The sequence below is a fragment of the Heptranchias perlo genome, chromosome 3 (genome assembly GCF_035084215.1).
Source record: "Heptranchias perlo isolate sHepPer1 chromosome 3, sHepPer1.hap1, whole genome shotgun sequence".
NCBI lineage: Eukaryota > Metazoa > Chordata > Chondrichthyes > Hexanchiformes > Hexanchidae > Heptranchias > Heptranchias perlo.
The window spans coordinates 124,310,669-124,337,487 of NC_090327.1; the positions used below are offsets into that span (position 1 = coordinate 124,310,669).

The following is a 26,819-nucleotide window of genomic DNA, read 5'->3' on the forward strand; positions in this document are numbered from 1 at the left end:
GCCATAGACAACAGGATTATATATCTCCATATTTAGAAAAACTGTCTGCCTATCCCTGAGAAGGCAGATATGTGACCTGCTCCTGGACTATTCCAAGGCTGCTCTGCCAATGCATTGGTTAATCAGCCAGAAAACCCATGGACTATTTATTTTGAATAGTAACCGTGGTTGCAATTATTTTGGGTTTAGGGGTGCGCTAGGAACTTTCATTAAAAAAAAGTCTTCCTGGAGGCTGACCGTAGCGAATCCAGTAAGCTTACATTGGAAATTGCTGATGGCAAAGTTAGGAGCTAATGGTCCCAGCACCCCACTAAACCCAATCTAAAAGCAATTCAGGTCCAGCTCTATATTCTATGGGCTCAGGCCGCTCCAGATTGAACAGAAGCAAACTTCTGAACTGAGGCAACTTCACTATGGATAAAGTCCAGAGACTTGATCACAAAATCTAAGCTGACACTCCCAGTGCAGTATTGAGGGAGTGCCGCACTGTCAGAGGTGTCGTCTTTTGCACGAGATGCAAATCTGCCCTCTGAGGTGGATGTAAAAGATCCCATGGCACTATTTTGAAGAAGAGCAAGAGAGTTCTCCCCGGTGTCCTGGCCAATATTTATCTCTCATCCAACATCACTAAAACATTTGATCTGTTACATTATAACAGTGACTACGCTTCAAATGTAATTCATCGGCTGTAAAGGACTTTGGGACCTCCTGAGGTCGTGAAAGGTGCTATATAAATGCAAGACTTTCCTTCTTCATATCACAGACATTTTCTTTAAATAAAATTAAAACTGTTCAAAGATTACAACAATAAAGTACATAAATATAGTAATAAATTCTTGAATAGAAAAATATAGGAGGTTAGAGACATGAGAGAGAACAAATCAGCAATGAATCAATTGGTGCTCCCCTTTGATAGAAGACATTCTCATCTCCTGGCCCTTTTTGCTGAGAGGGCATAGGGCAGAGGTCCAGATCACAAAACTGCTCATATCATTCAGCACAAACCGATCACAGATTGAGACTGGGAACAAGACACATTTTTAGGCAATGCAGAGTGAGTTTTATTCCATGCTAAATTCATACTCTGCTTGAGCCAAGATGGTCTGATTGAAGGCATGGAAAACAGAATCCATCTTATTCCACTCCTCCATCACCAAGACTGCCTACCAAGAGGGCACAAAATGTTTAAAAAAAAAAGTTCCGTCTACAAGCACTAATATTCTTTACCCTCGCGAGCACAAAATTAGTCAACATTGACAAAAAGTAAGTGGTCAAGTTATCAATCATACTGTTTGAAAATCCAGACAGATTACCCATAATATATTTTTTTCTTATTGATTTTTGCACCATTTTATCACCACATATATTAACCAATACAAAGCAAAGAAATTATGTGCTGGTGGATGATTTTGACTTAAAAGCCATAGATTTTTGTTGAGAAGGAAAAGTTAAATCATGAGAAGCTTCATGTAGCAGAAAGAGAAATCCTAAAAGTCACAAATTAATTTTAACTTTGATATTAGTCCTTATACCAATACAACCACTGATCATTAAAAACATTTTTGAGACAACTTATTGAATTTCGACATTGACCTTGATGTAATAAATTGCAGCATGGAGGCTTCACACAAGAGAATGGGCACTGAGCAGTAATAGAGTTAGGAGAGATGGCCAATGACCAGAGACAAGTGTTGAGGTGACTGTTAAAGGCAGGGTGAAAGAAGCGGCTTAGGAAGGAAGTTTCAATGAGATGGGCCAAAATGGCTGAAACCTCGGTCATGAAGCTCAGTTCAGGGTCAAACAGTGCATCCAAGTTGTGCACTGTGCAGTTCAATGGGATTAAGCAGCTGGGGAAGGTTACAGTACTTTTGGCAGGAGTGGTATAAAATGGATTCTGTTTTCCCGACATTTTTAGTTGGAGAATGTTTTGGCTTACCCATGACTTGATGTTAGATAGGTAGTCTAACAGAACAGATGTGACCATGGAATCATGGCTGGTGGTGGAAAGATAAATCTGGTTGATTGTCTCTCATAGGAAAACCACCAGATTGGACATGTAATTTTGCCTCACTTCCCTGCCCATCCATTTTATGCAGTTATTAGCTTCCCGGTACCATGTAAGAAGGGAGAGGTAGTCGGGTACAGAGTGCTCCACTGTTGCATTCAGGAATGCTTCATAACGAGAGAGGCATTTAATGAGAGCATCATTTCCCTATCAATCGCCCCTTGTTCTGATATACTCCAGGCTAAGCAGAACAAAAGCAAACCTTTTACCTGGGTTGGCTAGATTCAAGGCTTGCATTCTGCCAACGTTTTACAGAACCTCCCTCTCTGCCTATGGCAGACAGAGGTAATGTGGAGAATGTCTCCCCTCCTGCGACATTCCCAGCATCATGATGTAATCCAAATGGAAATCAATATTCCTTGTGTGAATTTTGTAACATAACTGCAAATGTGCTGAACATAGAAACACTTACTTTTGAGAAAAGATTGCATTGAAACATGGCTCCAAATGTTCATATGCAGCATTAGGCAATAGGCCAGGAGCAGTATTGTCAGCTGTCGTATTGGGCTCTGCTATTGAGGTCTTGGGTTCAAATATTGAAGCTTGATAACATATATACCTGGTCATTCCCAATGGAAAAAGTTTTTTTTTTGGTTCAGTTGGATATTGGGTGGATCCTACTACTGTAGCAGAAAGTCCTGTCTTGGAGCGGGGAAATAAGTAAGAAAATAAGGACTAGAGGATCTATCCAGTTGCACGTCAGACAGTTAACACATGGATCCTCTGCCCATTGGTGCCCATGATCATGACTGTGCCATTGGTTTGCTGCTGGGAGATTGGACAACAGCAGAAGTAGGTGCGTATGTTTATTATAAATGGAGTGAAATGAGAAATGCCTAAAATGCAACACAGTTTGGCATTTTTATCATATAGAATTATATAGAAGCTACAGCACAGAAATAGGCCATTCAGCCCAACCGGTGTTTATGCTCCACATGAGCCTGCTCCCATCCTACTTCATCTCACCCTATCAGCATATCCTTCTATTCCTTTCTCCCTCATGTAATTATCTAACTTCCCCTTAAATGCATCTATGCTATTCGCCTCAACTATTCCTTGTGGTACCAAGTTCCACATTCTAACCACTCTCTGGTTAAAGAAGTTTCTCCTGAATTCCCTATTGGATTTATTAGTGATCATCTTATATTCATGGCCCCTGGTTTTGACTCCCCCACAAGTGAAAACATCTTCTCTACATCTACCCTATCAAACCCCTTCATAATTTTAAATACCTCTATCAGGTCACCGCTCAGCCTTCTCTTTTCTAGAGAAAAGATTATTTTATTTTATTTTAAAATTTTATCTTTCCACATTTTCCTCCCACTCCCACCTTCATGGCAATGATGCTCCTTTGTTAATCCACCAAGCCTCACATAACCATTTTGGAAAAAAAATAAAATAAATTGACTCCTGGGGAGAACCCAGATGCAGATGCCAGTTGAGTGTGGGATACAAACCATTGTCTCCAGAGATGAATCCAGTACTTCTACATTATAGCCATCAAACCATACCACTGTGGGCTTTCAGTACAGTCTAAATGATATGATTTTGATTTGCATTTGCAGGTCTGTTCACAAAGTAACACATAATTATAGAATTTCCTCCAACTTGACAAATGAGTTTACACAGAATTTTTGAGCCGCAGGCTAGGGTCCATTGAAACTCTACAGGGAAGCATCTGAAATGGCTTCCCTGGAGAAGCTAATTAACTATCAGTGAATGGAAATGTTCACATCCTCTGTCTCAGCAGTGTCCCACAAGTAAAAGTAGGATGTTCCAAAAATAAAGTCAATCGAGTCCCTTGGAGTTCAACCCAGGAAAAAAAAGATACTGAAAAACCTTTTTCTCCTCAACAGCTCCTGGCCAGATTCCTTCAGCATAGATGGAACAGATCCTCGAGCACCTTTGAACCTCTATCCATCAATTTTCCCAAAAGCAATTCAGCAATTCAAGCTTGATATCAAGTCAGTTTCCTCTGGTTTGTTATGTTACGTTCAATGTTAGTATGCCAGTAGTGTGATGACTGTCTATCTAGGTGGAAAAACACACTAATGGACCAAATCTAGGTAGTGCTCAGATCACAGATGGACCTTTCCTTTATGCTACACATTTTCATGCATTTTTAACAGTTTTTCATTACTTTTTTTCCATATTTACACCTCACCTATGAAAAACTTAATAACACTTTCCATTTGTTATTCAGTGAATTCATAATTTAAGAAAATTTTGATTCCACTTATCTAATTTTTAACTTTTATCCTTCTTTCTGTGACATCATCCTGACTTGATGTCAGATGAACAATAGAAGTTGAAGCCGGGAGTTGTCAACAAACACATGGGGGTCGATTTTCGGATGGCCGAGCGGGTAGGTTGGGGGCTCGTAAAATCAGGGAATCCCGGAGCGGGTCCAGAGCCCGGCTCCAACCCGCCCACTTCCGGGTTCCCCGGTGATGCGTTCGGGTGCGCGCGCAGCTCCCGCATGCGGGACTCCCACCGGCAATTAAAGCCGGCGGGATGACAATTTAAATACTTACTTACCTAGTTGAGGTCCTTGACAGACCTCATTGACAGGAGATTTTGGCAGAGGTGCAATTTTCATGGATCCTTAGCGTGTTTCCCGTGCTCTGGGAAACACTCCCTGTTGGAGCAGACGTGTTTCAGTCAGCAGCCAGTGGGAGATGCAAAGGATATTTTGACAGATGGGGGGAGAACCTCATTTATTGCAGCAGGGCACCCTGTCACTTCAGACAAAGTTTTGGCTGCAACACCTTTGTCTTTCCACTCAAAATTATTAATTTATCCCCTAAACTCTGCTGTGCAAACATATTTACCTACTTTGTGGACCCCCTCAAACTCACACCGTCAGGATGGGGGGGCGCCATAGCTGCATTCATCACTTCATCCGAGGACGAGCAACATCACCAGCCTCGCCAGGCACGCCGTCCACCTCCGCCATGTGAAGCTCCACAACACAGTGCTGCACCACAGGCACCTGCACAAAATAGTCGTGCAAATACACATACACCCACTGTAGGATGACCCAATGGGTGGCATCAAGTGTGGGTGTTCATGGTGAATCTCATGAAAGGGACTTATCGCACAAGCCAGTCAAGAATGGCCAAGACGTGGCAGTGGTGGTGACAATATAATATTTAATGTGAGTTGAACCAAAATCAAATATAAATAAAAAACATGACAAACAGTCAAACACCCTTGTGCATCCCCTTTGTGCTCACAAAACCTTTGCCTTACGCTTCCTACTACTCATACGTGATGCATCCCCTGTGGCTGCAGCACAGGTAGTGGCAGGTTGGGTGAGGGTGACCGTGAAAGAGATGCATCAGAGGGCGAGTATGAGACAGAGCTGTGAGATTGTATGAGGATTGGGTTGAGTGGTAGTGGTGGGATGAGTACTGGGGAGGTGAGTAAGTGCAGGTAAGATGAGGATGAGGTTTGAGTGGGTGTGAGAAGTGATGTGGTAGAGTAGTGTTGGCAGTGCAGAAGGAGATGTGGGGTGGGGGCGGTGATGTGGAAGATGGAGTGTCGGAGAATGAGTAAGTGTACTTACTTTGGCTGACCTAGTTAGGTCATTGAAGCGCTTCCTGCACTGTATCCAGGTGTGGGATATGTTGCTGGTGCTGCTGACCTCCTCTGCCACCTCGAGCCAGGCCTTCCTGGTGGCAGAGGCAGGCCACTTCCTCCCGTCCGCCGGGTAGAAGATCTCTCTCTTCCTCCTCACCCCATCCAATAACACCTGGAGTGAAGCATCTTTAATCTTGGGAGCAACCTTTCCCCTGGGCTGCTCCATGTTGTAATTTTGGCTGTTTGCTGCAGGAGCAGCATTGGAGGACTGCCCCTTTAAATAGGGCTCCTCCAGTTGACAGCCTGTGATGCGGTTGCGCAGTCTGCCCGCTGCGCAGGTTTCCAACGGGAAACCCGGAAGCCAAGGTAAGTGGCTTCAATTTACTTGCGATTGCGTCGGGAACCCACCGACTTTACTGGGCAGGTTACCCACATGCCCAGTCGACCCCACGCTGCCAACCCGCCTCCCTGGTAATATCAGGGCCATGGAAACTTATCCAATGCTTGTAATGTTGTTCAGAGACAGCGCACTGAATTTGGAGGGGGTGGGGGGGGAGAGATGGAACCTCTCTGCATGCTTCAAGTGACTGTGCAAGTACTGGAGGTGAACATCAACTTACATTTATACAGTGCCTTTAATGTGGTAAAATGTCCCAAGGCCCTTCACAGGGGTGTTATCAAACAAAATTTGACACCAAGCCACATTAGGAGATATTAGAATAGGTGACCAAAAGCTAGGTCAAAGAGGTAGGTTTTAAGGAGCATGTTAAAGGGAGGAGAGAGAGGAGGAGAGTTTTACAAAGGGAATTCCAGAGCTTAGGGCCTATGTAGCTGAAGGCACGGTCACCAATGGTGGGGTGAAGGAAATCAGGGATGCACAAAAGGCCAGAATTGGAGAAAGGCAGAGTTCTTGGAGGGTTGTAGGACTGGAGGAGGTTACAGAGATAGGGAGGGAAGAGGCCATGGAGGGAGTTGAACATAAGGGTGAGAATTTTAAATCTGAGGCATTGCTAGACTTTGAGCCAATGTAGGTCAGCGAGCACAGGGTTGATGGTGAACGGAACTTAGTGCGAGTTAGGATACAGGCAGCAGAGTTTTGGATGAACAGAAGTTTACAGAGGGTGGGAGATGGAAGGCCGGCCAGGACAGCATGGGAATAGTTGAGTCTGGACGTAATAAAGACATGGATGAGGGTGTCCGCAGCAGAGAAGCAACTAAAGTGCTGTTTGCGTAGCAACAAGTAGAAGTGTAATCATGGGAATGCGACAACTCAAAGGTGCATCACAAAGGTGGTGATGGAGCAAGATGGAATGGTAAACTGTATCCAAAGCCGTGGAGAGGTTGAAGACGACAAGCAGGGATAATATGATGCGGTCACAATCAAAGGTTGCAGTTGATGACTTTGACCAGGACAGAAACCAGATTGAAGGGATTTGAACAGAGAGTGTTGGGAGATGTCAGCATTGAGCTGAATGGTAGCAATACATTCACGAAATCTAGAGAGGACTGGGGGTTTAGAAATAATGAGAGAAGACAGACTCTCCTAATATAGACTGGGATAATAATAATACAAGGGGCAAAGAGGGGGAGGAATTTTTGAAGTGTGTTGAGAACTTTCTCGACCCGCATGTTTCCAGCCCAACAAGGAAGGAAGTATTTCTGGATTTGGTTCTGGGGAATGAGGTGGGCCAAGTGGAGCATGTGTCAGTGGAGCATGTGTCAGTGGGGGAACATTTAGGGAACAGCGATCATAGTATCATAAGGTTTAGAACAGCTATGGAAAAGGACATGGACCACTCAAAAGTAAAAATACTGAATTGGAGGAGGGCCAATTTCAGTGGTATGAGAACTGATCTGGCCTGGGTATACTGAAATAAAAGATTGGCAGGCAGAACTGTAATTGAACAATGGGCAACCTTCAAAGAGGAGATGGATCAGGTACAGTCTAGGTACATTCTCACGAGGGAGAAAGGTAGGGCAACTAAAGTCAGAGCTCCCTGGATAACAAGAGACAGACAGTAAGATGAAGCAGAAAAAAAGGGGCATATGACAGATGTCAGGCTGATAACACAAGTGAGAACCAGGCTGAATATGGAAAGTTCAGAGGGGAAGTGAAAAAGGAAATAAGAGGGGCAAAGAGAGAGTATGTGAATAGACTGGCAGCCAACATAAAAGGGAATCCAAAAGTCTTCTATAGGCATGTAAACAGTAAACTGGTAGTAAGAGGAGGGGTGGGGACAATTAGTGACCATAAAGGAGATCTACTCATATATGCAGAGGGCATGGCTGAGGTACCAAATGAGTACTTTGCATCTGTCTTTACCAAGGAAGAAGATGCTGCCAGAGTCTCAGTAAAGGAAGAGGTAGTTGAGATAATGGATGGGCTAAAAATTGATAAAGAGGAGGTACTAGAAAGGCTAACTGTACTTAAAGTAGATAAGTCACTCGGACCAGATGGGATACGCCCTTGGTTGCTGAGGGAAGCAAGGGTGGAAATTGCAGAGGTACTGGCCAAAATCTTCCAAATATCCTTAGATACGGGGGCGGTGCCAGAGGACTGGAGAATTGCAAATGTTGGACCCTTATTCAAAAAAAGGTGTAAGGATAAACCCAGCAACTATAGGCCAGTCAGTTTAACCTCAGAAACGATAATCAGGGATAGAATTAGCAGTCACTTGGACAAGTGTGGATTGATCAGCATTAGTAAGGTCTAGAAAATAATTCCTGCAGAAGTTCCCTCTCCTCGGGTACTGTCCCCCTCCCTTTCAAAACTGCCATCATCATTCCCCTTCTCAAAAAAAACCACACTTTACCCCCCTGTCCTTGCAAACTACTGTCCCATCTCCAACCTCCCTTTTCTCTCCAAAGTCCTGTAAGTGTTGCCACCTCCCAAATTCGTGCCCATCTTTCCCTCAACTCCTTGCTTGAATTTCTCCACTCAGGGTTCAGTCCCTGCCACGGCACTGAAATGGCCATAATCAAGGTCACAAATGGCATCCTCTGTAACTGTGACTGTGGTGCACTCTCCCTCCTCATCCTCCCCAACCACTCTGTAGCCTTTGACACGGTTGAGCACACCCTCCTCCTCCAACGCCTCTTATCCGTTGTCCAGTGGGACTGCACTCACTTGGTTCCACTCTTACCTATCCAACCATAACCAGCTCATCTCCAGCAATGGCTTCTCTTGTGCCACCTCCCCACCGTTACCACTCGAATCCTCCCACGGATCTATCCTTAGCCTCCACCTCTTCCTCATCTGCAGGCTGCCCCTTAACGACATCATCTAAAGACATGAGGTCATGTTCCACATGTACGCAGGTGACACCCAGCTCTACACCATCACTCTCGACTCCTCCACTGCCTTAGTGTTGTCAGACTGCTTGTCCGGCATCCGGTGCAATGAAATGAAGGTTAGTGCTTGGTGAAGAGTAAGGAACTGTCAGCTGATCCACCTCAGGAAGTAAAACAGTGTGCTGCCTTACAATGAACGTGCTGGCAAAGCTCTTGCTTTAATCTGCCTTTGGAGGCTAGAGACTTTTTTTGGATTATTTAATACTGATCTCCTTTCAATTGTGCACCTTCAGAGAGTAGCTGTGTGTCAGACTGCTTAGAGTTTGCATTAGCAAATGGAGACTGTAACTCTTGCACTATTAAAGGAGGAAATATTAATAAACTAAATTCAATAAATCTCATGGACATCTACAAATTGGATTGATTACAGCAAACAACTTTCCGATAAAAGTCAAGAACTGAAAGTCTATCTCTATGAAACTTGGAGGGTAGAACAGTCATGCTATTATGAGCATACTGCTATTTAAACTTAATTTTTATCTGTAATTTATAGCCAACTTTCATCGTCATAATCTCAAGATCGACAAAATGCTTCTTCTGACCGGAGTTTCTCTTGGCTTACATTGATCACAATGGGACTGATTAAAAGTAAGTTCATTATAAGAAGAAATTTATAATAAAGTGTGTATTGAGGTTTGACTGTACATTTATTAGAACATGGATATTGTCACGTTTCAAAAATGTACCCCTTTAAAAAAGGAAGTTAATACAACATCCGTATTACAAAGTTTTGCACCTGCAATATTGCAAGCCATTGTAATACTGCATGTCTGTTTCAGTGTCATATGATTAAATGGATCAGCCAAATCACAACATTAATTCATGCTAACCATGTGACATTGTTGTATTTTTGTTACATTGTATATTGTTATTAACATTTTATACAAAAATAACTGAAACACAATCATTAGTTGTGCCCTTTTCGTGACCTTCCGTACACTTACCGCTTACTTTCTAGCGACCCTGGGTGCCCGTTTCACATGGGTGTGATTTACAACCAAGCTCCTGCATGCCAGAATGCTGGAAAATGGTCCGCAGGATGTCCCCTCCCCCTAGATTCATATTTGAATGAAGTACCTGCCTGTGCACGTTGGCTGCTTCTGATTTCGCTGGTTCCCGACCTCCAGAAATTATACTGTGGTGCAAAGTGGGCAGACTTCCAATGGAATGGAACACCTGCCTGTCTGATTTACGCCGGTAGGCCAAAGCAGCCAGCAGCAAAATAAAAACTGCTAGGCTTGAGTGTAAGAGGAGATATTAAGCACGAGCACCATTCCGTGATTGGAAGACAACGGAACAAAAGGTACAAATTGGTGAAAATGGCAAGTTCAGGACTTGAGGTCAGGGAACCATTTTACCGGACTGATCAAGACCTGGAAAGACGATCTCAGTAGAGCAGCGGAGGGACAAATTCTACAGTCAATCTAGAGGCAATTAGATAGAATCATAGAATTATACAGCACCAAAGGAGGCCATTTGGCCCATTGTGCCTGTGCTGGCACTTTGAAAGAGCTATCCAATTAGTCCCACTCCTCTGCTCTTTCCCCATAGCCCTGCAAATTTCTCCTTTTCAGGTTCAGCCTCTTGTGATAAGTATATCCTCTCAGTTCTGGTATCATCCTTGTGAATCTTTTTTGCACCTTCTCCAATGCCTCTACATCGTTTTTATAATATGGAGACCACAACAGTGCACAGTACTCCAAGTGTGGTCTAATCAAGGTTCTATACAAGTTTAACATAACTTCTCTGCTTTTCAATTCTATTCCTCTAGAAATGAATCCCAGTGCTTGGCTTGCCTTTATAATGGCCTTATTAACCTGCATCTCTACTTTTAGTGATTTGTGTATCTATATCCCCAGATCCCTTTGCTCCTCTACCTCATGTAGACTCTTATTATCCAAGCAGTATGCGGCCTCTTCATTCTTCCTACCAAAATGCACCACCTCATACTTATCTATATTGAAATTCATTTGCCAATTACATGAGGGAGAAAGGAATAGGATATGAAGGAGATGAAGTAGGGAGGGAGGAGGCTCGTATGCAGCATAAACACTGAATGCTCAGTCATTGAGTATATTCAAAACTGAGATCGATGGATATTTGGACACTAAGGGAATCAAGGGGTAAGGGGCTAGGGTGAGAAAGTGTAGTTGAAGTAGAAGATCAGCTATAATGTTATTGAATGGCAGAGCAGGCTCGAGGGGCCGTATGGCCTACTCCTGCTCCTGTTTCTTATGTTCTTATCCTCCTGACTCCCCAAAGCCTTTCCACCATCTACAAGGCACAAGTCAGGAGTGTGATGGAATACTCTCCACTTGCCTGGATGAGTGCAGCTCCAACAACACTCAAGAAGCTCGACACCATCCAGGGCAAAGCAGCCCGCTTGATCGGCACCCCATCCACCACCCTAAACATTCACTCCCTTCACCACCGGCGCACCACGGCTGCAGTGTGTACCATCCACAGGATGCACTGCAGCAACTTGCCAAGGCTTCTTCGACAGCACCTCCCAAACCCGCGACCTCTACCACCTAGAAGGACAAGAGCAGCAGGCACATGGGAACACCACCACCTGCACGTTCCCCTCCAAGTCACACACCATCCCGACTTGGAAATATATCGCCGTTCCTTCATCGTCGCTGGGTCAAAATCCTGGAACTCCCTTCCTAACAGCACTGTGGGAGAACCGTCACCACACGGACTGCAGCGGTTCAAGAAGGCGGCTCACCACCACCTTCTCAAGGGCAATTAGGGATGGGCAATAAATGCTGGCCTCGCCAGCGACGCCCACATCCCATGAACGAATAAAAAAAAATGTTCTTATAGATCTGTTGGGCCGAATGGCCTGTTTCTGCGCTGTAACTACTATGTAACTACGTTAGTATTTATCCATTTCCCTTTTGAAAGTTACTATTGAATCTGCTTCCACCACCCTTTCAGGCAGTGCATTCCAGATCATAATAACTCGCTGTGTAAAAAAACATACTCCTCATCACCCTTCTGGTTCTTTTGCCAATTACCTTCAATATTAATTAAAATTGAGATCCTTTGATTTTTGGAAGGCAAAGAGAATATCTTAGGTTCCTACAGAAAGATGAGCAAGATGGGTTGAAAGGCCTGCCCATTTGTACTTATCTTAGTGAGAGTCAGAATGAGACTGAGGGCTCAATTTTGAAAGAAAAGTCCGGGTGCCTAGGGGCGGGTGGGGGGGGGGGCCAAAGAAAATCGTGTTTTTTTTGGAGCAGGCAGAAATCCCGGCTCCCACATGCTGAAGAACGCACATGACCCAGAGTCCTCTGGGTGTGCGCGCCGTTCCCGAACCCGGAAGTCCCGCTGGTAATTAAAGCCAGCGGGACTAAATCACCTAGTTGTAGTAGTTTAAAAACGAATAAACGCAATTTACAATGAAGGCAAGCAATTTCAACAGTGCCTCAGTGTGTTTCCCGTACTGTGTGAAACACGCCATGGTGAAGGAGTCGTGTTTCAGCCGGCAGCCATTTGGACATTTAAATCCCTGTTTGACAGATGGGGATAAAAGGTGAGTTATTGCAGCAGAGCGCTCAGTTCTCTCAGACAAACTTTTGGCTGGGAGATCTTTGTGTTTATACTGAGAATTCCTGGTTTCCACTCAAAATTGTTCTGTTTACACATATTTAACAACCCTCAAACTGACACCATCAGGATGGGGGCTGCATTCACCATTACATCCGAGGACGAGTAACATCACCATCCTCGCCAGGCACGGCGTGCACTTCCGCCACTTGGAGCTCCACAACACAGTGCTGCACCACAGGCACCTGCACAGCAGCACAGAGGGAGCGACGTCGCGGGAGGCACTACCCTCGTAAAAGGGTCTACAGACAGAGGCTCAGCTTCCTGGACCTCCCTGAGGAGCAGTGCGTACCGAGGCTCAGAGTGAGTCGCCAGGGGTCGCAGACATCTGCAGCCTCCTTCATGCCGAGATGCTCCTGGCTGGGCCTGGCGGCATCTCATTACCCGTCGCAGTTAAAATCACCACTGCCCTCAACTTTTTCGCCTCTGGATCATTCCAGGGTCTCTCAATCGTTTGCACACAAGTGCATAAGGCAGGTCACCGACGGCTTGTTTCACAAAGCCTCGTAAAACGTCAACTTTCCCATGGACGACCTCAGCCAGACGGAGAGGGCAGTGCGATTCCACGCTGTGGCTGGCTTCCCATGTGTACAGGGTGTAATCGATTGCATGCATATAGCAATCCGAGCACCTCCACACGAGCCAGGGCTGTTCATCAACAGAAAGGGTTATCACTCCATCAACGCTCAGCTCGTTTGTGGCCACTGCAAAAGATTTCTTCACGTGTGCACCAGATTCCCTGGCAGCTGCCATGATTCCTTCATTCTGAGGGAATCCAACATCCCAGGCCTCTTCACGCACCAAACACCCTTAAGTTTCACAATCATTACTAAATACACTTCTTAAACTATTTTCCAGATATAATGAACTTAACTGATTAAGGAAAATAATAAGACCATAAGAGATAGGAGCAGGAGGAGGCCATTTGGCCCTTTGAGCCTGCTCCGCCATTTAATAAGATCATGGCTGATCTGATCTTTTTACCTCAACTCCACTTTCCTGCCTTTTCCCCATATCCTTTGACTCCTTTGCTGATCAAAAATTTGTCTAACTCAGCTTTGAATGTATTCAATGACTCAGCCTCCACAGCTGAGGAGCTGGTAGAAATTTATATTCATTTATTATGTTCTTACTTTGCACCCGATAGGAATATATCCTGAGACTGTGATACGGTGCTATATAAATGCAAGTTCTTACTTTTTAAGGCTTGGATCCATAGATCGAATTTGTCTCAAAGTTCTTTGCAACTGATAGCAATATATATATATATATACTAAATCAGACCTCCATACGGATATAGTAGCTATTGTAAAGAAAACCGTTGTTGTCTGGGACTGTTATTAATGACTATGAGTAGTTGGAAATTGCCCACTCATTTGGAAACAGCTTGCATCTCCTGAACTGTAAACTGGTCCTGACGAAGAATTCCATCATTCTGACAAACTGGATCATTCACCATCAGTGAAAGGATCCTGTGAATTGACAGGCTCTGGCAGTTAAAAGGGACCATTGAGGTAGTAAATACCTAAAAGACATTACCATTAGTTCTGCAACCTCATCTTTCAGAACGTGAACCATTTAAATGAATTCCAAGGTGACAGGAATCCTTTTATTTACAATAACCATTTCTACGATGAGGTCATAATGAAGATGTCAGCCTTTTATTTTCTGGGAAAATTGTACTTAGTGTCAGGTACTTAAATAAATGAGGCGCTATGTTAATATAATAAACAATTAAAAAGTAAACTCTGGTGATTATGAGGCTACATTTAAGGAGTTGTGCTGTTAAATTTCCAAATGTAATTGAGCACTAACTACCAAAGGAAACATCTTGTGTTTCTGCCTCTTAAAAATGAAAGGTAATCATGACACATGCATGGATATTAAAGTCAGGGGCCCTTTCCTGGATTTGTGATGTTTTATATAAAATAAAACTCCTGTCCTAAAGAGGGAAAATAAAAATTCAAGAACTTATTGACCGATTTAAAATGTCAAGGCAGCAATGTCAGAACATTTACAGAGAGGTATCCCCCTGTGCACAATATGACCTCATGTTTATCAATGTTAACTGATAATAAAAAGTTGTTAGGTGAACTGGCTGTCTCAGTAGACTAGAAGGTCATGCTTTCAACTTGAGGATCTAAGTTCGAACTGAGACATGGGATGAAACTCTCATCTTTCTGTTTGCTAAGATAACTGGTAAAAAAATCCAGGGGGAAAATGAGGAGAATTTTTTTTTTAACGCAGTGAGTTGTTATGATCTGGAATGCAATGCCTGAAAGGGCGGTGGAAGCAGATTCAATAGCAACTTTGAAAAGGGAATTGGATATATATTTGAAAGGGACAAAAAAATCACAGGGCTACGGGGAAAGAGCAGGTCCTATTTACATTATACAATTTCCATATCAAAAGGGATGATCGCCTGAAACAAGCAGGCTCTTTGGATGCCCGGCAGTAGCCCCTTTCAAAAAGGAGCCGGCCGTGTTAACGGTGGCTGTAAGGTCACTGACCCCATCTTGAGGGAGTCAAAATCGACCCCAAAGAGTTTTCGATAAATAGAATGATCTTGAGTAGGGGTAGTTGCTAGTTCAGATTTGAGAAGGACTGCATTTAATGCGTAGCCAAGGAAATAATAGAGAAAAAAATAGAATTAGCAACGCCCTGAACTTTTGAGGGGAAAAAAAAATGACAAGCGCAGTAATAATTTAAAAGTGAGCCAAAGTTTAAATCGTATTGGATTTCCGTGGGTTTGCTGGCATATTTCAAATGGTTCTGGAGTAAAAATGTACTTTGATACTCCCTGCATTTGTACAGTAGGAGGCTTACAGCTCATGCATTACAAAGTGTTTCTAGCATTTTCCTTTGTCATTTTTCTCTTCATTTCCAGAGAATTTTGACTTCATAGTCAGAGACATCAATGTTCAGAAATTCAGGTGACATTCTGCCGCTCAGGTAGAAAGCAACTTTTAAAAACAAACTTTGAAAGTGGATTCCTCACACATGTGCATTTTTATGAGTCCTTTTTGAAAAATCAAAAACAAATGTTAATAGTAAAACATTGATAGCTCTGGTATTGATGTTACATTGGCTCCCGGTCTAGCAATGCCTCAACTTTAAAATTCTTATCCTTGCTTTCAAATCCCTCCATGGCCTCGCCCCTCCCTATCTCTGTAACCTCCTCCAGCCCTACAACCCTCCGAGATCTCTGCGCTCCTCCAATTCTGGCCTCTTGCACAATCCCGATCTTCATCGTCCCACCATTGGCGGCCGTGCCTTCAGCTGCCCAGGCCCCAAGCGCTGGAATTCCCTCCCTAAACCTCTCCGCCTTTAAGAAGCTCCTTAAAACCTACCTCTTTGCCTATTCTAATATCATCTTACGTGGCTCCGATAACGCTCCTGTGAAGTGCCTTGGGATGTTTTACTATGTTAAAGGCGCTATTTAAATGCAAGTTGTTGTTGTTGGAAGTCAGGCCATGTCAGAGGTTTGGGTTCTTCTTTACTGGATCACACAAGGCAAATCCAGGAGGAAATCCATGACCATGAACAGAAAGGTCAGTCAAACTGCTCCATTTTTGTTGTTGTGAAATGGAGCCTCAATGTAATTACTTCATGCATCCGTTTGCTTTTTGTGGGATCTTTCTGCGGACAAACTGTCTGCCGTGTTTGCCTCCACATCAGTGACTATTCGTCAAAAGTAATTCATTGGGATGTCCTGAGACTGTGATACGGTGCTATGTGAATGCAAGTTCTTACTTTTTAAGACTTGAATCCATAGATCCAATTTGTCTCAAAGGAAATTTTTGTTCACCTAAATCACCATCATCAGAGACTTTATAAATGGGACATCTTTGTACATTTGATGGCATTTTTCAGCCTTTTTGTTCAATGCTTTAAGCCTTACATTTGCTGGTGAGATGCAGCCATGGAAGAGAGACATGCTTTCACGATATCACTGCAGGGGCAGGGAAACTCTACAGAGAAAATGAATAACCCCCCACCCACCCCGCCGATTTTCTCCGTACGAGGGAAAACTGCACACAAAGGGGTTGAAATTGGTTTGCGCTGCGCCCGTTTTTTCAGGCATAAAACAGGCCAAAAGCATTAAATTTAGTAGTGGGACGGCCTGCAGCCAATCAGCACAGGCGTTGGACCCAATGTTAGTTTATGCAGCAGGGGTATAAAAACACATGACATTCAGCTGTATCCCATTCACAGAGTACAAAATATCACTCACATTTCATTATCTATAGCAATGCTTGGAGTTTTAAAGAGAGAGATATTGCAAAAGACTCAGATGACGAGTATCAGTAAGTTAAGCTAATGATCTTTATTATAAAAAGATCTCTTTGCAAGAAAGAGTGCCAGGGACACAATACCAGTTCCACACCACATTATAGACTCTAGTCGTTCACCAACAACTGCAGTGAGAGTAACCCACAATTTCCTGGTTTATCATAGGATCATAGAAATCTATGGCACAGAAGGAGGCCATTCGACCCATCATGTCCACGCCAGTCAAAAAACTGCTATCCAGCCTAATCTCACTTTCCAGCTCTTGGTCCGTAGCCTTGTAAGTCACAGCACTTCAGGTGCACATCCAGGTACTTTTTAAATGAGTTGAGGGTTTCTGCCTCTACCACCCTTTCAGGCAGTGAGTTCCAGACCCCCAACACCCTCTGGGTGAAAAAAATTCTCCTCAACTCCCCTCTAATCCTTCTACCAATTACTTTATCAGAGGTTATTGACCTCTCTGCTAAGGGAAATAGGTCCTTCCTATCCACTCTATCTAGGCCCCTCATAATTTTATACACCTCAATTAAATCTTCCCCCAGCCTCTTCTGTTCCAAAGAGAACAACCCCAGCCTATCCAATTTTTCCTCATAGCTAAAATTCTCCAGTCCTGGCAACATCCTCACAAATCTCCTCTGTACCCTCTCTGGTGCAACTGTTTATTCACATTTCCATGCCATCCATTAGCCCTGTGGCACAACTTTTCTTTCCACGTAGTTTTTGAAAATATCTCTTCACTAGCTTCCCTCAGGTCTGGTAATTTGCCCAGCTCGAGTCTGAGTAACCTCTTTGGTACCATCATTCTGAATAATAACCTCAACTAACTGTCCTGGTGCCTCTACGATTTGAATATCCATCTCCTCTATGAATACTGAGATGAAGTACTGGTATTCCTGTCATTCCCTCAAGCTTGACGCCCTACATCTCTTAGCCCCATCTTAACTATTCCCTCCCTACTAAAGGCACCCTTTCATTATCCTGTTGAGTTTAAATGTGGCTTTTCCCTAAATCTCATTTTGATTCACCAGAGCTAGAACGCAAACAACATGCAACCAGTTCTGACCCACTTTCTCACCTGTGGCACTCGGAGCGGTGATCCATATGTCTCCAGGTGAGAGCGAAAAATAGATATTAGGATGGTAGCTTTTGACATGAGATCTCTCGATCATAGAGTGCCTATGTTGCCAAATTTTAGGTACAGCTTCCACCACCTAAAACAGGCAGTCGCTTATATCAACCAAAAAGTGAGAATCATTAGCCATTCGCATTAACATCAATTTAAAAGTTGCCAGTTGTGGCATCTTAAGTGTTCCGTTTATCTCGGGCAGAAAAAGCTGTGCTTACTCACTAGATCTCACCAGGCAGTCTTGATCTACAACATCCTTGTTATATTCTTGTGAATTACACCAGTTTTCAGGATCGTGAATAACAGAATTCCTTGAATCGTTGTCTTCGCCCCGGGAATCAAAGGCATCTACAATGGGCTAGCCAAACAATGTAGCCGCTCGCATGACATAATCTAATCACTTTCATGAGGTTGGTGCTGCGGAGCCCGGGGGGGGTCCTTGGTCAGATCGAGGGTCCGGCAGCAAGGAGGGTTAGGGTTAGGATTAGGATTCAGGTTCGGGTTCGGGTTCGCGGTTAAGGGAGCTGCGGATGCTGATGAGCGACAACATTCTTGTTATATAGCACTACCCTGCGTATACCGGGCAAATCACATTCGTACGAACGCGCCCACTATATATTGTTTAGTGATGTTGGTTGAGGGATAAATATTCGTCACGACACCGGGGAGAACTCCCCTGTTCTTCTTCGAAATAGTGCCATGGGATTTTTACTTGAGAGGGCAGACGGGGCCTGGGTTTAGCGTCTCATCCAAAAGACGGCACCTCTGACAGTGCAGCACTCCCTCAGTACCACACTAAGTGTCGGCCTAGTTTTTGTGCTAAAGTCTCTGGAGTGGGACTTAAACCCACAACCTTCTGACTCAAAGGTGAGAGTGCTACCCACTGAGCCACAGTTGATAAGGATCCTTTGCTGTGCCTTCCCCTCTGTGACTTACTACAGCAATCCTCAGGCTTTTCCAGGCTAACCCCCTACCACAAAATACTTTCAATCTCTTGTGCCTCACAAACTGTGGACATGAGTTCCTTCCATAGCAGACAACCTTCCAACGTTCACTAGTAAGGCTCAAAGAAAAAAAAAATGTCTACTTGGGCCAGGTACATGTGGAACGACGACCTCAGCAGGAATCTGCACCTTCAGGAGTGGAGGAGAGAAAAAGGGCAGGCACTTGTTATCATCTCCTCCTCCATAGCAGCACCATGCACCATGGGTGTTGTTACTGTTTAGGGGAACCAAATCCTATCTGCTAGATATGTATCTGCTAGAGTTGCCAACCCTCCAGGATTGTCCTGGAGACTCCAAGGGTTGAAGATTAATCTCCTGGGCACTGCTGGGAGCAACCCAGGAGAAAAATCATAAAGGACATTAAAAAAAAAGGTGCGTTTTTCTCATTTTCTTTGAACACTTTTGTTTTGTAAGTTATATTGGAGATGGGGGGAATAAAAAAAGGCAGTTTTACTGGACGGGGGCGGCTGGAGGCAGGAAATCATGTGATGAAACCTCCAGGAATATGTCCAACCAGAGTTGGCAACCCTAGAACCTGCAAAATGAAGGACTTGAGTTACATGAGATTCTGGTGCGTCCCACCTGCAGGGACGTTATTGGCTAAGAAAAAGTTCAGGGCGGCGGATGGGGGGTTAATTTACCGAGTACGCGATGGTGACGATGAGCTTTGTCCCTGGCCGGAAAAAAATTTAGGTTTTAGGGTCTGCAAAGTACAAACAAACAGAGGACTGAGGAATAATGAAAAAAAAAGGAATGTGCTGAGTGGGCACATCTCAAACTCAACCCCCCCATCCCCCTCCCTCCACCCCTTAAATACTTTTGGTATTCAAACTGTTTGCTTAAGGTCAAAAAGGGAATGATGTAAAACAAAAAAGCTCATGGTTGCACATGGTGGGACTAGTTATGGGAGAAATTCTTAAAACACGCAAGGAATTTGGCTGGTCTCCAGGTAGCTTGCAGAGACGTAGTCCGGTGGAGGGGAGCACTCATTGCGATCACCCACCAGCTCCAGCAAATAAGGCTCCTTTGTAACCACAGAATGCGTACATATTTGTTTATCATTAACATTCTGCCTGGCGTGCATTTTTTAAAAAATGGAACTACAGTGCAAAATGCAGATTCATTTTCTTTCCACTGATTAAAATTAAATGAGTTGAGCGTTTCCTTTCTCCCTGTTATTTACAAGCGATCAAGGGATGTACATCCAGAGGAGAGAACTGAGGTCCCCCTCACTAGCCCTGAGGATCATTGACTTGTATATAAGAGCTGCAATTAGCAAGCCCCCGGTGTATAATACTGCAGGTGCTCCTGGCCGTTCCTGTTATCTTGTAAACTGTTGGAACCCTGTCCTTTGTGTTGATATGTTCAGTTTCTATTCAAGTGATCAAAGCATGCAAAATGTTTGCATTTAATCAATTATTGCTTCTCCTGTTTTATTGCAGTTTTACCAGGCAGTGTTTTTCACGTTTGGTCCAAAACGAAAAGGCTAAGTAGATTTTATCCAGTCGCTATGGAGAATGTAAAAATGTAAACAGGCTCCATGCATCAGGGCCTATTCCGTTGCGTTTGCGATTAGCGCATGTGCAAATAATGGTTTCCTAGCTATCTATAAATGGAGCGACTATACCGCACCAGTACAATACAAGATAGAAACAACCTGCACTTTTGCAAAGAACAGGGTTTACTGTCCAAGTGTTTCATGATATGTCGCCAATCTCATAGATCCTTATAAGGCACAGAAAGAGACCATTCGGCCCATCGTGCCTGTGCCGGCTCTTTGAGAGAACTATCCAATTAGTCCCACTCCCCTGCTCTTTCCTCTTCAAGTTAATATCCAATTCCTTTCTGGAAGTTACTATTGAATCTGCTTCCACCACCTTTTCAGGCAGTGCATTCCAGATCATCACAAAACGCTGCCTAATTTTTTTTTTTCTCATCTCACCTCTGGTTCTTTTGCCAATTACCTTAAATCTGTGTCCTCTGGTTACTGATCCTTCTGCCACTAGAAACAGTTTCTCCTTATTTACTCTCTTAAAACCCCTCTATTAAATCTCCCTTCAACCTTCTCTGCTCCCGGCCCTTATTTCACACATTTCAAAGAAAAAAGATAGTTAATAAATGTGAAAACAGCTGTTTCACTGGGGTCTGCATCACCCCTGCTGAAAACCTTTCAAAACACCATGAAAACAACTTTTTGGTTTGCACGCAGGTGGGGGTTTCAGAGAGTCGCATGCCTTTTAAACATATTACACATTGAGAGGGGCCGGGGGCATTTGTCTGATGAGTAATGCTATTGAATGTGCTTGAACAAGTGTTAGGTTGACAGATATATCGTGTGTGCGTGTGCGTGTCTCATGAAGGAGATTGAGTCTGGTTGGGGATCATGAAGAAAATAATTTAAGATAGTAAAATGTTTCAAGACTAGCATGAACATGAAATAAATCTCACTGTAACAGTAGCAACACAGAACTCTCACTTGTGTCTCATTGGCAACAACAACTTGCCTTTATAGTGCACCTTTAACAAAGTAAAATGTCCCAAGGCGCTTCACAGGAAGCAAACAAAATTTGACACCAAGCCAAAAGCTTGCTCAGAGAGGTAGGTCTTAAGGAGCGTCTTAAAGGAGGAGAAAGAGGTAGAGAGGCGGAGCCTAGGTAGCTGAAGGCACAGTCGCCAATGGTGGGGCGATGAAAATCAGGGACGTGCAAGAGTGCTGCAAAAACTCTGTCGCCATGACTGACCATAACACATTAAAAGAAAAAAAAAAAATTTTATACGGCGTCTTTCACAACCTCAGGATATCCCAAAGTGCTTTACAGCCAATGAAGTACTTTTGAAGTGTAGTCACTGTTGTAATGTAGGAAATGTGGCAGCCAATTTACAACCAGCAAAGTCCCACAAACAGCAATGTGATAATGACCAGATAATCTGTTTTTCGTGATGTTGATTGAGGGATAAATATTGATAACGGGGAAAATTCCGCTGCTCTTCTTCAAAGTAATGCTATGGAGCCTTTTACATCCACCTGAGAGGGTAGACAGGGCCTCGGTTTAACGTCGCATCTGAAAGATGGCACCTCTGACAATCTAGGCTGACACTCCCTCAGTATTGCACTGGAGTGTCAGTCTAGATTTTTGTGCTCAAGACCCATTCTCCTGCACTTTCCCATACCCTTTTAATTTATTTTTTTCAAGTATTTATCCACTTCCCTTTTAAAAACTAATTAAGACTCTGCTTCCACCATTGCTTCTGGTAGGGCACTTTACTTCGCAATACCTCTCTCCTAAACTCTCCTATCGTTCTTTCGATGGTGATCTTAAATTTATGCCCTCCAGTTATTGACTCACTGACCCATGGAAGTACATACAAACAATGATGGACAAGCAATGACCCTGGTCCATCCAGTCTGTTTCACAAAATTGTGATACCTGTATCACAACATATGCACCCTCTACCCCACCCGAAACCATCGGAAAGTAGTTTTTCCTTTTTATCTCATCAAACCCCTTCATAATTTTGAACACCTTAAGCTACTCAGTTCTAATAAAAAGAGCTCCACTTTCTCTAGTCTTCGATAATATAGTGGTGATTTTCTGTTCTGTGCTAATTAATCTCTCTATTCCACTCGCATTAAACTGGTTGCCATATAACGAATGTAAACTTGTAAACAATTTTACAACACCAAGTTATAGTCCAGCAATTTTATTTTAAATTCACAAGCTTTCGGAGGCTTCACAAGCTTTCGGATGTTGGAACAACGTTCACCTGAGGAAGGAGGAAGCCTCCGAAAGCTTGTGAATTCAAAATAAAATTGCTGGACTATAACTTGGTGTTGTAAAATTGTTTACAATTGTCAACCCCAGTCCATCACCGGCATCTCCACATCATGAATGTAAACTTGACATACATTAATCCTGGACAAAGCTGTCTGACAAACTTGGCTTCTGACAGATGGCAACAACAGCTTTCAAATGTAACTAATCCTTGAAAACCTGATCAATCTTCCAAAATGGTAATCAGATCACCCAGATACTTCCACTGAACATGAAATGAAATGACAAATGGAAAATGTCTAGAATGCTCCCCATTAATCCAGGAATCTCGGCGATCTGCCATTCTTGTCAGCGACAAATGGAGTAAACTGTTCAAGAATGTTGGTTACAAATAACATTTTTGGATAAAGCATATGCGTAACTTGAGACAAAACATGTGGTGAGTTTAGCATGCTTGGAAAGAACAGGGGGCTTTGGACCTATGGTTCCCAAACCTCTCCATCACTGGGGTTTTCCTCGTGTCTGGGTCTGTTGTAGACTAATTGATAGAGATTGATTGCCATGATTAGTCAACAACCCCATTATCAATGTATCATGTAACTACCAGGATGGGAGAAAGTGGACTAGATCGTCCTTGGTCTTTTTTCATCTAGCAATTCTTATGTTACTATACATGATGCTGTTTATTAGAGTAATACTTATTGGGACAAACTTTCAAGGCCACACCAGCTCCCTTTGTAGGTGAGCAGAATTATAAGACATACTGACCCATGGAAAACAGTCTACTCTTGAAAGTTTGAAGTAGCTCTTTTACATAAAAAAATCAAATTATCCAATAATTCAAATGAACTGATTTTGACTTGAGGAGGGGATTGTATGCTTTTCAATATTCTTGAGGAAAAAAATACATTATCCTCTGACTATGCCCCCTAGTTCTAGGCTCTCCAGCCATGGGAAACAACCTCTCAGCATCTACCCTGTCAAGCCTCATCAGAATCTTATATGTTTCAAAGAGATCACCTCTCATTCTTCTAAACTCTAGAGAGTATAGGCCCATTCTACTCAACCTCTCTTGGTAGGACAACACTCTCATCCTAGGAATTAATCTAGTGAACCTTTGTTGCTCCGCCTCTAAGGCGAGTATATCCTTCCTTAGATAAGGAGACCAGAACTATATGTGGTACACCAGGTGAGGTCTCACCAAAGCCCTGTACCATTGTAGTAAGACTTCCTTACTCTTGTATTCCAACCCCCTTGCAATAAAGGCCAACATGCCATTTGCTTTCTAATTGCCTGCTGTACCTGCATTCCAACTTTTTGTCTTTCTTGTTCGAGGACACCCAAGTCTCTCTGAACACCAACATTTAATAGTTTTTCACCATTTAAAACATATTCTGTTTTTCTATTCCTCCTACCAAAGTGAATAACCTCACAATTCCCCACATTATACTCCACCTGCCACCTTCTTGCCCACTCACTTAGCCTGTCTATATCCCTTTGCAGATTCTTTGTGTCCTCCTCAGAGCTTACTTTCCCATCTAGCTTTGTATCGTTCAGCAAACTTGGATACATTACACTTAGTCCCTTCATCTAAGTCATCAACGTAGATTGTAAATAGCCGAGGCCCAAGCACCGATCCTTGCGGTACCCCACTAGTTACAGCCTGCCAACCTGAAAATGACCCGTTTATCCCTACTCTATTTTCTGTCCGTTAACCAATCCTCTGTCAATGCTAATATGTCACCCCCAACCCCATGAGCCCTTATCTTGTGTAACAACCTTTTATGTGGCTACCTCAGTACTGAGGGAGTGCTACACTGTAGGAAGTGCTGTCTTTCGGATGAGACATTTACCTGAGAGGGCAGATTCACCTCAGGTTGACGTAAAAGACCCCACAACACTTTTTGATGAAGAGCAGGGAGTTCTCCTGGTGTCCTGGCCAACATTTAGCCCTCAATATACACCACTGAAAAACAGATGATCTGGTCATTTATTTCATTGCTGTTTGTGTGACATTGCTTTGTGCAAATTGGCTGCTGCGTTTCCTACATTACAACAGTGACTACACTTCAAAAGTACTTCATTGGTTGTAAAGTGCTTTGGGATGTCCTGAGGTTGTGAAAGGCATTACATAAATGCAAGCCTTTCTTTCTGATTAGGTGACACCAGGTTGAATTTTAAAAACCTACAGATTGGAGGAAGAGGGAAAGGTAAAGTAGGAGATCCTGGGATGAGTTGCGATTTCAACACTACTGTACACATTGTCTTTCGCATCCAGAATATTTAAATATTTCTAGAAGCGATGCCAGATTGCCAGAATATTTCCTGTTAAATTTCTAGCAATCGCTTTGTTACACAGCAAAAACTGAAGAAATATACAGGATCACAGGAATCTTATCATTCTCAGGAATTAATTGGAACATGGAAATAATCTACCTGCGAGTTTTTCTTTTTGATGCTGAAATGCTGCTGCAGTGAACTGACAGCATTAAAGATCCTAAGCAAGAGGAGGACGGAGAAACAATGGTTTAAACAGTGGTAGCGGTTGTGTGCTCGTATAAAACTGAAGGAACAGCAGTTCTTGTGATCATTAAAATTCCATCCATTTTCTACCAGAACGGCATTTCCAAAAGCACAATGGAAGTCGTTGAGACTAGAATTCTGCTGTCGGGGGTATGATTGCATGGTTGATGAATCTTTGACAGGACTACAGTGAACAAAATAGCCAAACAGAGCAATCCGTACGAGGCTATCAGTTGAATCTGGGAAGACTGTTGCGATTTATTGCATGTCAAGCACATCTCTGCTCAGTAACAATCTGGGCACCTTAGGACAACACCAAGCTGCACTTTCAAATCACACCGTTCACAGATCCTAACTAACAATAAAACCTTTTATTTAAAAGAAAGAACTTGCATTTATATCGCACTTTTCGCGATCTCCAGACGTCCCAATACAGCCAGTAAAGTACTTTTCTGAAGTGTAGTCACTGTTGTAATGCAGCGAAACATGGCAGCCAATTTGAGCACAGCAAGATCCCACAAACAGCAATGTGATAAATGACCAGGTCATCTGTTTTAATGATGTTAGTTGAGGGATAAATGTGGCCAAGGCGCCGGGGAGAACTCCCCTGCACTTCTTCGAAATAGCGCAGTGGGATCTTTTACGTCCACCCGAGGGGGCAGACTGGGCCTCATCTGAAAGACGGTATACCTAGCCCTGATACCAAATGTTCTTTTTTTGGTTAAAAATGAGAGTAATGTTAATCACACATGTTAACCCTTCCAATCACCAATTCAGGCCATGCAGCTGCTCCCTGAATGGCACTGGGTTCTGGCTGTGTTCGAGTTATCTCTGAATGCCACTTTTGTCCGTTAATGATGGACAATTGTTTTTTTTCTTTCTCCTGAAAAGTTCTGATGCAACTGGATTAATTTTCATTCAGAAAATATCACACAGTTCTAATTTAAAAGCAATACAGTGAATGCAGAGATTTAGTGGTCTGGAGGAGGGGAAAAAAAGAACCATGGCCAAGCTCATTTCCAGAGAGCTAAGGGGTAAAAATCCATTATGGCCCGTTTTCTTGGTGCATAACTGGCATGTGCCCGAACCGGGAGGCTCGAGTCTCAACACAAATTGGCCACGAGCCTCATTATAATAGCGCCGAGCTGCTGGCGTCTGTCATGTCTCCAGAGGCAGCTCGCCCATTTGCTGGGATCCATTTTGGGTTCGTTGCCTCGACTGCAGTCGTCCAAAGGTGAGTCTGAAGGGAGGATGGAGAACGGAAGTGAGGGGGTTGTGGGGCTGAGCACGGGTCGACGGTGGCCCACGGTAGTGCTGTGGAGCCTGGGGCGGCACTCTGTATTAAACAAAGCTCGCATTTCTAGCGCCGGCTTCCAACGGTCCCTTTAAGGACCGCTCGTTAGGCCACATATACACCACGCAATGCAGGCCTGGCATCGAATTTCCTGAAGGGGTCCTGAGACCGTCGTTAGATCCCTCATTTACATATGCAA

The 26,819-nt window shown here is 43.5% G+C and overlaps 1 protein-coding gene across 3 annotated transcripts in view; it reads right to left on the minus strand.

The window, feature by feature from the left end:
* LOC137320211 (myelin basic protein-like) overlaps window positions 1-26,819 on the minus strand; it is a 200,204-nt gene that overhangs the window by 50,144 nt on the left and 123,241 nt on the right. The gene's annotated exons all lie outside the window — the stretch shown is intronic.